The 13,206-nt window shown below is 42.7% G+C and overlaps 2 long non-coding RNA genes across 2 annotated transcripts; both read left to right on the top strand.

Annotated features, from left to right (window-relative positions):
• The first annotated feature begins 6,207 nt into the window (after positions 1-6,207).
• On the top strand, positions 6,208-9,985 carry LOC113026333 (uncharacterized). The gene is made up of 2 exons (XR_013905739.1): positions 6,208-6,673; positions 6,814-9,985. It is a non-coding gene; the product is annotated as an uncharacterized LOC113026333 (long non-coding RNA).
• Positions 9,986-10,433: 448 nt separating this feature from the next.
• Positions 10,434-11,020, top strand: LOC145424946 (uncharacterized). Its single transcript, XR_013905738.1, has 2 exons — positions 10,434-10,845; positions 10,949-11,020. It is a non-coding gene; the product is annotated as an uncharacterized LOC145424946 (long non-coding RNA).
• Positions 11,021-13,206: the final 2,186 nt, after the last annotated feature.

The following is a 13,206-nucleotide window of genomic DNA, read 5'->3' as shown; positions in this document are numbered from 1 at the left end:
CCTGCTTCATCTCAGTGTCAGCTGGATGCAGTCAGACAGCAGTGTGAGGCAGAGGAAGCTGCCATCAGCTGCTCTGCTATCAGGCCACTAGATGGAGCCTGAAGCACACACGATGCATTCACTGACACACACTGATTCACTGTGACTGGAAGCTTCAGTCAGTCCAACACGTGTGAACAACATTTTAAACATTTCAGCTGATCCAGGATTCAAAGAGGATCAGCAGAGTTAAAGCTTCACACTAATTCTTCCTGCTGAGTTTGCAGAGAACTGCACACACACTGATTCACTGCTAATGAGAAGCTTCTTCCATCCAGTAATTCATCATCCATCAGCTCTGCTGCTGCTCTCAGTCCTGGACTCTGATCACAAACTAAAAGCAGCTTTTTAACTCGTGTCTGTAAGAACTCTTAGCGTTAGCTTAGCGTTAGCTTAGCGTTAGCTTAGCATTAGCTTAGTGTTAGCATGCTGTGTGGCTAGCTTAGCGTTAGCTTAGCGTTAGCATGCTGTGTGCTAGCTCAGCGTCAGAGCTCTGCAGGTGTCTCCTGTGTAAATATTAATCACAGTGACAGTAAAGGAGGTAAAGGGCTGTGACGTCATCACGTACGCTGCGTCCTCTGTGGGCTCTGAGTGAACTCAAAGTACAAACTACAAGTACACAAACACGAACGTAGCTCAGAGTGGCGGACACACTCGGCCTCGTTGGTCCAGCTGTGAGTCCGTTACCGTGAACTATGGAGCGGCAGATTTGTGCTGAACTAAGCTGCACACAGCTGATGTTAGCCAGGAAACATTACACACTGACTTTAATGGAGAGACCGGAAATACAAACACACACAGTTTGTTGTGTGAAGAAATCAAACACGAGCTGAACAAACAGTAAAGTTCCTAAAGACAAACTGTTAAAGGAGGAAACAAAGCAAACTTACAGTTTCTTCACACACCAACAACAAGCTCCACTCCACACCTGGACACTAAACACGGACACACAGGTGAGCTGCTTCCTGGAAGGAGGCGGGGCTCCACCTGAAACTCAGCACAGGTGGGAGGGGCTCAGCTCTGTGTGTGCTGATGTGTTAACTTTAAAAATATGCCGTCTGACTGCTCAGACTGAGTCAGAGTAAAGTTCACATGCTGACGTGTGGAGACATGAAACCTTGTTGTAGCTGCAGGTGTGAACACACTGATCCCAGATCAGCTCTGCTGTATTTGTAACATGAACATTTCTGCTGCAAAGCTTCAAATGTTCAGCATGTTTCTCTGTTTCCAGTCTATAGATCCAGTCACACTTTCTACCTTCACCTGTGCAGTAAAGACTGAGAGCAGAGCTGAAAGCAAGCGTCCAATCAGTGAGCAGCATCAACACCTGAGCTTCATTCAGACTCTGTTATTGAAGATGTTGTTGGTACAAAGTTCATCTGCTGCTCACATGAATCCATGAAAGATTTATTTCACTGAATGTTTCTTCAAAGCTCATTTCAACCTGTTGAAGTCATGAATGAAAGTGCAGACTGAGAGTGGATCACATGATGTTTGAGGTGTGTCATGTGACATGTTCAGTATTGTCACACATGTCTAGATTGTCCCTGATATCATAACTGCTCAAACACTGATGATTATATTTGAAGAATTATTCCTGATGGCAGCAAAGTTTGAATGGAGCTCTCTGTCTGTGCTGATTTGTCGCCCTCTGGAGGTCAAAGCACAAACTGCATGATGTCACTGTAACCACCACAGTGACAGGAAGTGTTTTTATGACTGAAACACTGAAATGATGCTAACGGCTGTCGTTAGGCTCACTGACAGCAGTGCTGATGTGTTCATGTCAAACACTGGCTCAGGTCAGACTCCTTCATCCTTCTCCAGCGTGAGGCCGCCCTCAGACCCACAGGAGCTCTGACCTTTGACCTCCTGACCCTAACCATTTTAGTCTTGTTGCATCTTTAAATGCAAATCCATCCAAACTGTAGCCGAGCAAAAGAAGCTGGAAGTTGTTCTATGAATGATGTTGTTGAAGGAGCTTGGAAAGAAAAGCGTCTGGACTTCTTTAAGTTGCTTGAAGAGGGACATGGACGTCTTAACGCCCACTCACATCCTGGGACATTTGATCACAGGAAATCACATGATAGCGTGGGGCTAGATCTCACAATGGGTTCACCCAAAACCTTGGCTGATTGTGACCCACACCCGTTCTCACACCGTGGCTCGTGTGATTAGGTAGAGGATCAACAGGGGCTCCGTGTCCCTGAATTTAAACTGAATCTAAACACACCGTGCACAGTGCCAAGTTAGATAATGGTTAAAAGAACAAGATAAGAATAAATAAAAAGATAAAATAAGGATAAAATATAACTTAAAAAAATAAAATAAAAAGATAAATAACTGCAAATAAGTACAAATAAGTAACTGAAGACACGTGTGGTCTGCAGATGTCGATGTACATGGATGTACATGGAGTTTAATGTGCAAAATGAACTTAGTGTGCAAAGTGACCTGATGTGCAAACTGCAGTTTGAGGTCGGTCAGCTGTTCAGGAGTCTGATAGCAGTGGGGAAGATGGAGTTGTTGAGTCTGGATGTTCTACATTTCACACTTCTGAACCTTCGTCTCGAGGGCAGAGGTGTGTCTCTCCTCTGGACTCTGTGATGGTAGCTGCTCTGCAGAGAGGGCAGCGGGGTCCTGATGATCTTCTCCACAGTTGTTATCACTCTCTGCAGGCGTTTGCGGTTTGCAGTAGTGCTGCCGTACCGTGCAGTGATGCAGCTGTCAGGCTGCTCTCCACAGTGCAGCTGTAGAACCTGCTGAGGATCTTGGCCAACATACCAAATTTCCTCAGCCTCCTCAGGAAATACAGCAGCTGCTGAGCCTTCTTGACCAGCTGTGTGAGTTTGAGTCCCTCACTGACTCAAACTCCTTCAGTGACACTTGCAGCCTTGCAGATTAGTTTGCTGATCCTGATGCATCTCTGGAGCTGATGCTGTCCCCCAGCAGACAACAACAACATAGATGCACTCACTAGTCCACTTTACCCTCTAATCACATCTCTGACATCTGCAGGTTGCTCCATAGAGACTCTTGTGCAATGCCAGGTGTTTGTGTTTGTCTGTAGGTACACATTAGATATGACCATAGACGCACACACACAAGTGAACACAGCAGCACAGATGGTTTCCACCTGCTTCCCTCTTTCTTCACACAACTGTGAGGATGATGAAGAGGTTTCAGGACGAGGTGGTCAGCAAGCACAGGATAAAGCAGGGCCATGAAACTCTCTGGTGCAGCAGATGTTTAATCAGACTCAGCTTTAGGCTTCTTTTCCCACCTGGCAGCAAAGTAACAGCTTCACTAATGTGAACAGTCACAATGTTAAACGTTTCTATATCTTCATATATTTTTATCTGTTGATGCTGCAGAATAAAGTCTGTTAACAGAGTGCAGGATGTGTAGAGCAGGTCCAGCTCTCCCTTTACTGTGTCCACTTTCATCAGCCCCTGTGAAGTGACACAGAGTGCATGTGTGTCTGTCAGCTGTTGTTTGTTGTGAAGGATGGAACAAATGAACACACACTTTTAGAGAAATCTGAAAAAGCAACACGTGCTTGGGCTCCTTCTGTGCTCGTCTTCATTAATGCTGATCTTTCTTTCCTGTTTGTTCTTTGGCACAAGCTTCAGTCTTTTCTCCCAGGGCTCCTTCACACTTAGAAACACACCTACATTCATTTATACACAAACATCATGAAACAAAGGCTTTGTAAAAGAGGACATGAGGTCCTCTCTGAACAGCACATTCATATCAAACACAGGACTGAACAGGATATACTGAGTCTGTGGTGTTTTCATTGTTACTTGCTGAGTATTTTTCCAGTGTTTGAAATGTGACTCAAGTCTGATTCTTCTACTGTGTGTGAACTCTAAGCAGCTGCATTAAACAGCTGCTTTTCAAACCAGGCTCAATCCTATGACTCTGTGAATGTAAACTTTTGTCACCTGCATGAATAACAATCCTTGATCTAGTCAGGACTGCAGTGCTCCTGTGATCCCAGCTTATAGATGGAGGCTAGCATGAGAGGCTCAGCAGCTAAAGCAGCACACCTGGGTCTCCCAGCCTATTAAAAGCAGCCCTTTGCTTCACCTGCTTCACTAAACATTATTATTATTATTTAAGCAGAGTGGTGTGATTCATGTAGGCATTGCTGTGTGACAGGAGGACTTTTCTTGAAACAGCTCGTGTGACGTGAGCTGACGTAAAAACAGTGATGTTAGCTTGATTCTCTTGGCTAAAACTATTTTAAAAAGAGGGTCAATCATGCAAATCTGCCAATAGAAGCCAAAGTTACAGCCCCTCAGAGTTTAAAGAGAAAAGGCCTGTTTCCAACACTCGGTTGTGCAAAGGGAAACAGGCCCACAGTGCCTGAGTGTGTGGGTAATTCTTCAAATAATATTCAAAAGCAAACATTTTTAAGCATGTAAATAAAATTCAATCATTTCTGCTCTTCAATACCTAAGAAATGAAAACTGGCAGATGGTCCCAAAATGTGAAACGCCTGGCTATCTGTGCATTTAGTGCTGCAAGTTTTCACTGTTTACCTTCAGAAGCATAAATCTCTGCACAGATAATGTTCATATGTGGATTCCTGGTTTTCTGCAGTTAATTGTGACCCAAAGCGTATTTTTAAAGTGGTTCCAGGCAATAAAGTCTAAAAATAAATACATCTACTTCCTTTTTCTGTGTTCCAGCCTCAGTGACTCTGACACAGTGCTGTAATATTTACACCTCTGATGAAAGCAGAGTTTGTAGTTGCAGAGAAATACTCGACTCATTTTGGGCATTTACGAGCAGGAACCTCAGAAAGCCCCTCGCTGCTTCACTGGTTAAGAAGCAAAGCAATCATTAGTTCACAGTGATGTTAATTAAGGCCCAAAGTTTAGGAACGAACGTCAGCACTTCACTAATGAATGTAATGCTGATTCATGTGCTTGTTTTGTAATGTGCATGTTGTGCGTTGCTATTTCCCATATTCTTTGGCACTGATAGATGAAGAGTCTCAGGCAGGACCGAGGCTGCCAGCTGCTGACAGTGAGCAGGGAGAGAGCAGCAGAAGCTGGGCAAGAGCAGGGCACCTTCAGCCCCCTTCATCAGTCAGAAATCATTTGGGTGTCTGTGTGAAATGTCTGATTTTTAAAATCTTTTTGTAGACATATTTATTAAATGTTTAACAATTATATAGAAGAAAGACAATGTAAAGAACAAAACATGACAAAACAAAAATGAGTTGAAGTTATGAACTGTTTCTGAGAGACAAATAACACCAGGATCCTTTTTGTGTAGCTGACAGCTGGTAACTGTGCAGGGGCGGGTCTAGCAAAGTGTTGCCAGGGGGGCAGGTAGGGCATTAACAGGGAGAGGGGGGCACAAAGACATACTTTTCTTTCTTGTTCTCATTTAAAATGTCTCACTTTTAATAAATAATTATCTGAATCTTACAACAAACATTTCCATCTGATGTAAAATGTATAGAAATCCATTATTGTACATAGTCATTTTTTAGGGTCCCATCATAATTTCTTCAGAAGTAAGTACTGCATATGATGCCAGTGTTTCCCACATTTTCTAGATTCTGCACCAGTACTGTGTGTAAAATGCATCAAAAAGTCCGTTTGATTCTTTCTCACCTGTCTTTCTGTCTCCTTTCACTTTTTAAAGGTTGCCATGTTAGAAAACATATTTTGCCCTGCCGTGCTGTTTATTGATGTGGCAAATGAAAGGTTTATGAAAACATATCTAAATCTGTCATCAGTAATCAGCAATGATCATGTCTCACCTCTAGTCTCTGTCTTAATGTCAGGTTTCCACCGTGTGTTGTAGATGTTCAGGAGGTTAACTCGACCAACAGTCTACTTCCTGTTTAGAATAGCAGGACAGGGAGGATGGTGCAGGTTTAAGTTTATTAGACTGATGCATGTATACCAACAAGACAGCGTCCATCACTGTGACAACAGCGTTTGTTTTCATTCAAAGGCTTCATGGTTTTTCCTTTAATACCTGGGGGGCCGGTCTCCAGTCAAAATGCCCGGGACCATTTTTTGTCCCAGTCCAGCCCTGGTGTCAGATCTGCATGCAGTGTCAATGAGACGATCAACAACAGATCAGACAAAACACTCAGGCGGACACTCCTCTGTAGAAGGAAACATGGAGAGTGTGAGGTAATCAGTGCACAACATCACTTTGTATTTCAGGCTGTTTTTATATAGAACTTCAGCACCAATGTAAAAGTTCTGGTTTTAGGAAGATGAAGAACATTTTCAGGAAGGATGCCGTCTGCAAGCAGAGCTGCTTGAACCTCAGCGCTGAGGTCCAGACTACTTCCTGTGAAGCCACGTGATGTAAATCTGCTGCTGTAACTTCACAGTTTACTGAAGCTAAATGCAACGTTACCATATAATCTGTTTTCAACAAAGGTTTCACTCCGTCCGGTGTTGATGGAATGATTCAGGCCGTACTCGTCAGGCTTCCCGTCGACCACACGCATTTCAGTCACAAACCCCGTGACTGACAACAAGGGAAACAGCAGAAGAAAAGATGTGAAAAATACTGGATGATGATGATGGAGGATTAACCGCGGTGGCTAAACTGTTTCCTGTCTTTGTGGGCGTACTCACAGGGAAGTTTCCAGGCACGTCAGTCTTGGTGGCTAAAGTCTCCATTTTCCAACATGTATCGCTACAGGTGCAAAGACACAACATTAATCATCAGTGTAAATATTTTAATGCTGTCCAAACGGTGTTTGCTTTGTCTGTCCTCTCGCGCTCACAGAGGAAACGAGGACGCCACCTTCAACCCATCTTCAGTTGGCTCAACCATGGCCGGACTTCCTGTTGGCTTTGTGACAGCAAACCACTTGAAATGAGAGCAAACTGCAGTCAAGCACCACTTACAGCAACCTGTGGACACGCAAATGGAAAGCACTGAGAATCATACAGAAGCATAAGAGCTGTTTATTGTAACACGTGTGTGTGTGTGTGTGTGTGTGTGTGTGTGTGTGTGTGTGTGTGTGTGTGTGTGTGTGTGTGTGTGTGCACATTAATAACACACTGATGTATGTTAGTTTGATTTATGCTATATCTGAGAAAACAACTGCAGAATTTTACATCAAAGTTTCCAAAGCTGATGTTTTGTTGTTCACTCTGTTTTATATTCATATAGTTTGTTGTTTTTAAATCAGTGGACAAAATAAATATTATCACACAAAATCCAGGGTGAAACATAACCAAATAACCTAAATGGTGAAGTCATTATAGAAGTACATGTTGCAAAGGTCAGCCTCCTGTATAGACTGCTAAACTGTCTGGGGGGGCCCTGCCTGTCCTCGTTGGATAAGCTCCACCCCTTTTCCATAAGACGGAGACATTTGTATGAAAATAGATGGGCAGTAAAATAAAAAATAAAAAATATTATGGATGACTCTGTAAATCAAAGTCCGCCTGAGGCAGAAGCAGAAACCATGAGGAGCACAGCACCACTCCCAGAAGGGCACGAAGTGAAGCCATAGCTGCTGAAGAGTGAAGACGTGATGATGGAGGAGATCACAGATGAAGATCTGCTGCCTGCTGACTCTTTATATAGAAGAGTGAGACTATCTCCCCACCAGCAGCTGCACTTATACAAACCCCAGGTGCTGGGATGGCTTTGAACATGTGACATTTTCTGCAAACATATGGACAGTTTCATAACCACAAAGATTATTCCTGCAGCGGCAGAATCGTATCCACTGTGTGAGAGGTGAACGTCAGACAGTTCTTAGAAAATGTAGTTTCTCTTTAAGCTTTTAACATCTCTTTTACCCCCATTTGTCTAAAACTACTTGACAGCCCTTCATGTCAGAGGTTTATTACCTGTGCAGGATGGAGCACATGGTCTCAGTCAGGCTGGACACGATCACTCCTACAGGAAGTAAATGTGATTTTATTTCACCTGTGAAATGATGAAAAACAGCAGAATAGCTCACGCTAACAAACGGGTGTTGAAATGTTTCATTTTCTGCTGTTTCACAGGTCAAAAAGGGCGTCGAAGCAAACTGAAGCTGAGCTGCTGCTGCTGTTGTAGTGCAGCATCTGCTGTGTGCTTCATCAGAGAACCTTCTGTACACAGCAGACAGAGGCTGCTGCCACTGAAGTCCATCTGCTAGAGAGCTTTAAACACTGGTTATTGAAGTGGCTTTGATGATACTGATACACAGTCTTTGCTGCTGTCACAGGACAGGGATCCACCAGGGAGTAGTTGTCAGGATAAAGAGCCTTCGCTTCTCTAAATATAAACTGGATACTTGTAGGAAACTTTGGGAAGCAGCATTTTTCCTCATATCGTCTAAACTGAAGTTAGCTCAGGTGCTTCTTCCATACTTGCTCTGCAGAAAGCCAAAGAGTTTGGAGCTCTGCAAACATTTGCAGCACAGCTGGATGTTTGTAACTTTGGTCACCTCTGTATCATCCCTCAGATTCTTTCTGCACAGCTTTGAAACCATGACAGCACGAGTGATGCTGAGGAGACGTCCAGTTTAAACAGACCTTTATTCCTGGAACACAAACACATGAAGTGATGCTGCTAAAGAAGAACATTTAATCGCACTAATGAATCAAGCATCTGTATGTTTGTCTGTCAGTCTGTCAACAGTTCCTCTGATCGACTTCAGACTTGGTGGGTATTTTGTTTTTGCAGCGGTCAAAGTCGATCAGCGTGTTGCTTTGTCTGCTGTAAATCTGCCTGTACAAAGGGAAACATGCATGTTTTAGATGCAAACTCACAACATGGCTGCATTTTTGTGATTATGTGTATTTTATATTGATTTATTCTATTATGTTTTGTATATGAATCTTTACAAGTGTGTCGATACAAAGGCTTGATTAAAACAAAGGTCTCAGCTGTGCTGTTAGGGATGCTCTCATATTTGTTTCAAATGTAATAAATCAAAGGATTTTAGGCTTTTCATCCTTTTTATTTGTTTGGTTCTAACAGCAGCTGGATAAAAACATGCAGGTGATGAATATAATTGTGTGATATTATGAGCATTGTGAATAAAGAAAGAGCAGAGATAGTAAAAAGGAAACAGGTGATGGACGTGAGATTTTCAGAACAAAAGCTCCTCAGTGAGACGATCACCTGGACACAAGGTCAGGCAGCTGGGACTCATCTAGAGAGCAAAATGGAAAAGTGATCTGTGCAGAACATCACTGTTGATTGCAGTTATTTACATCAGACTTCTTCTCTGAGATAAGAGCACCATTTGTGGGAAAGATGACAGTATTTCCAGGCTGGATGCTGTTTGCAGGGAGAACTGAATGAAAGTCTCCTGCACCTCAGCGCTGAGGTCCACACCTGTGAACACAGATGAGGTCAATCTGCTGCAGCACGTAGAGCTTTACTGATCAGCAGGTTCAAAGGATTCAGCAGAGCGTAGAGTCAGAGCTAAATGCCACATCACCATAGAGTTTGTTAACAACAGCTTTCTTTGCCCTTTGTCTCGATGGACTGAATCAGGGATACTCGTCATACTTCACCTCAACCACGTCACTGAGAGACCCCAGCCTGACACAGCAGCAGAGATGATGAAAGCAGAAACAGCAAACAGATGCTTCAGTTGTGTTTCTCTCTGTGTGTGCGCTCACGCCCACTTGTGTGTGTGAACTTTCCACGTACCTCAGCTTGTTTCTCCAACATGAGCCATCAGGGCTGAAAAACATCACTAACACATGAATTCTTTCTCTTTTTGTTATCACCTGTGATCATGTGTCTCATGTTTCTGTCATTCACCAGTTCTTGTATAGTTACGTGTAACTAGACTTCTGTGGGACGTAAATGATTGTTTTGTATGCAGATCTGTACAAAGGATGGAAACACTTGATTACAAAGGAGATCTCAGCTGTGTTGTTGTGGATGGACTTCAACGTATTTGTTAAAAAAGAGAATAAAGCAAAGTGTTTTAGCTGTTTGGGAGTTTTTGTTTGATTCCATTCAGTTTTATTTCTATGGAGTCAAATAATAACAAAGGCTCTAGAACAGCCCTGAGTTTGTCCAGGTGACACTCCTCTGAAGAACAAAGACAAAGAGGAAGAAGGGGATTCGTTTTCAAGTCTTGTTTCTTTCATAATAAAAGCTGAAATGTTTTGGAAGCATGATAATATTTCAGCCAGGATGCCGTCTCCAAGGAGACCTGCACCTCAGCGCTGAGCTCCACATCACGCCCTGTGAAAGCACAGATATAAATCTGCTGCAGTGAGAAGAACTTTACCCAACACAAGTGTAGAAGTAGACATTTGACTTTACCTACAACCTGTTAACATCAAAGCTTTCATTGCCTCTGCTGTTGATGTCATGTAGGACTAATCATACTTCACATCAGCCATGCACACGTCAGAGGATCTCCAGGCTTTCAGTGATAAAGCCAAGCAGATGATGTGAACATAGCAATAGTAAAACATGCATCATAATCAGCTGTATGTGTCGACTATGTGGCACCTCAGTCTTGTTGGCATGAAGGAAAGTTGTGTAACATGTAGCATAAGGGCTGCAAAGACATCATGTAGACAGCAGTCGTCTGTTAGTCGTAACGTATCTCCTGTTAAAGAGTTAAATGTGCGTTCTCCATCTCTGTCCTCTCACAGCTCGCCGTACACCAACTCCAGCTGTGGTAACCATGGCTGTGCCCATCAACACGCTGAAGCTGAGACGCCACCCGTCACTATGGCGACTCCAATAGGGTTACCTGTCAGCTGTGGACGCATGAAAGGAAAACAGCAGAAACACAGACATGTTTACTGGAACATTTCCTATTGACAGCTTTATGGAAAAGTGGGTTTAAACACTTTTCTATGTTTTATTTTGTTTATTTATGGATTTATTGTGAAAGGAATTTCAAAGGTTTAATTTGACCTTTCCCCTGTTTTTCATACAGACTGGAGACGAATGGATGGTGCTTTCTTTGTTTGTCTAAAGATAATGAATAAAACTCTACACACATCTTAAACCACCCTCCTTTCTATATATTTTGTTATATAAATGGAAAGTATATAAGACACAAACTGAGCTTATATGATACTAAGGACCCTGGAGGTCAGTCCACCTTTATAATTCAGCACAGCCTGGAGTCTCTTAGTCAAGCTTGTTTGTGTTTTCTGTGAGGAAGTTTTCAGCAGCAGCTCTTTTCTTGGATGTTGGTTCCCTTTGTTTCCATCCTCTGTTAAGATGTTTCAGTAATGTTGAGGTCTGGGGAGGCCAATCCATGGCTGACGTCCTGTGATGCTGCATTAGCAGTTTGTTCATAGTGAAAAATGAAGCCACTGCCAATCAGACATTTGCACAGTGGATCAACTTCTGATGGTACTGTCCTGAATTCCACACCTATAATATGTTTGCACATACTGATGAATATGTGCAGCTGATTTTCAGTCCAGTTCCTGTGTGACAGACGCCAGTCTTTCTGCCTGTGTCCTTCCTTAACAATAGAGCCATCCTTCCACTGAGACTGTTTCTGATGAGGCTTCACTGAGCAGTAGATGGATCCCTCAGCTCATCTAATCGTCCTATTTCTAACACATGACTGTCAGAAACTGTTAATCTGCTGCAGCTCTTTAACTCCTCCACTTCTTTTTTTGTAATCTCTTAGTTTCCTCATCTTTTAAGGTGGCACTGCACACCAGATCCAAAGTCAACATGCTGTTATATAATGGAGTTGAACCTGTAGTGGAGTTTGATTTAAACCAATCAGCAATTAAGTGAATGATGATGAGCAAAGATGGTGGAGGTGGTGGATGAAGACCTGGACAGCTGTGGTTGGCTCCTCGTATAGAGCAGAGTGAGGTTGTGTTTGCACATTATTATAAAACCATGTTCACCATATATTTTAGCTGCAGACAATAACATTATTTCTTTGCTGTGGTGATTTTATTCCACTTTGGTAAAATGGAAAACCATCATTTCTTGCTGTAATTCACACATTATTCCAAGAGCCTCAACACGAGCCTTGTAGTCCGACCATATATAGACAAATCAATAGTTGTGTTTGTAACAGCTCATGAACATGAATCGTTCCACATTACTTTAAAATCATTGTAAACTAAACTGGAATAAATGAGTGTTTATATATAGTTTTGTCTCAGCTGTTCATACACAGTGTTTCAGTTCTTATCAGAGTCCCACCGTCTCACTGTGGTGAACCTTTAGCTCTGTTGTAAGCGTGTTGTTAGACCAGGTTTCCCTCATTTAAAAATAATCTCTCATTAGAAATGGACATGATGTCTAAGACATAGAAATGCTTATTATGGGTTCACTTGATGTCACTGAAAAGATGCACATGGGTAACGTGCAGGCCATCCTGCTCCGAGGTTTATCTCCTCACCTCGAGTCTGCGACACTCTCTCCGTGTCCTCTCAGATAAGGGCGCGCACATTTCTGCATGATCTTCTAAATTACAAAGAGCGATTCACAAAACAGAAGCTCACAAAACACTCATCACAAACCAAAAATGGCTCCACTGAGCGTCAAACTGTCACCAGAATTTACTGATAATCTAAAGACTCACAGAACTCATTGTGTCTCATTGTGTCTTAGTTTGAGACATAAGTGCATGATCATAATACTGTGTAGTTAGATGAGACAGAGCTGATGCTTGCTCTTAATTATCCTCTTCATGTTTCCCGAGCCTCAGCAGTGGAAGCTACCATGGATAGAAAGACTATGACTCATCTTAAATCTCAAATCTTTGTCTCCAAAGAGCTGCTGATGTGTCCGATATGATCCACAAGCTTAAACTAGGATTATAAGTGTGTGCAGTGATGTGTGTGAAACCTCTGAGGACTCACACGTGTGTGCTTCAGCCCACACACACATATGAAGCACTGCGACCTCACACAGAAGTGTTTTACACATCCAACCTGAATCCTGATCATTTCTACAGTTTATTAAGTTCAGCTTCACCTGAACATCAGTGATGAAGCTGCTCTGACTCCATCACAGCTCACAGCTGTTGGAATGAGTCAAACAATGAAGAAGGTTCAGAAACAGCTGATGATTTTACAGAAACATGATGCAAACATGAAAATGGACACATGATTTTTTATTAACAGACACTGTTTATGTTTCACTGTGCATGACGTCATCAACACTGACACGAGGGGGCGCTCATCAGCAGCCTGAGGAAGTGTGATAATGGGG

Source organism: Astatotilapia calliptera, chromosome 3 (assembly GCF_964374335.1).
Source record: "Astatotilapia calliptera chromosome 3, fAstCal68.1, whole genome shotgun sequence".
Taxonomy (NCBI): domain Eukaryota; kingdom Metazoa; phylum Chordata; class Actinopteri; order Cichliformes; family Cichlidae; genus Astatotilapia; species Astatotilapia calliptera.
This window is presented reverse-complemented; position numbering and strand designations above follow the sequence as displayed.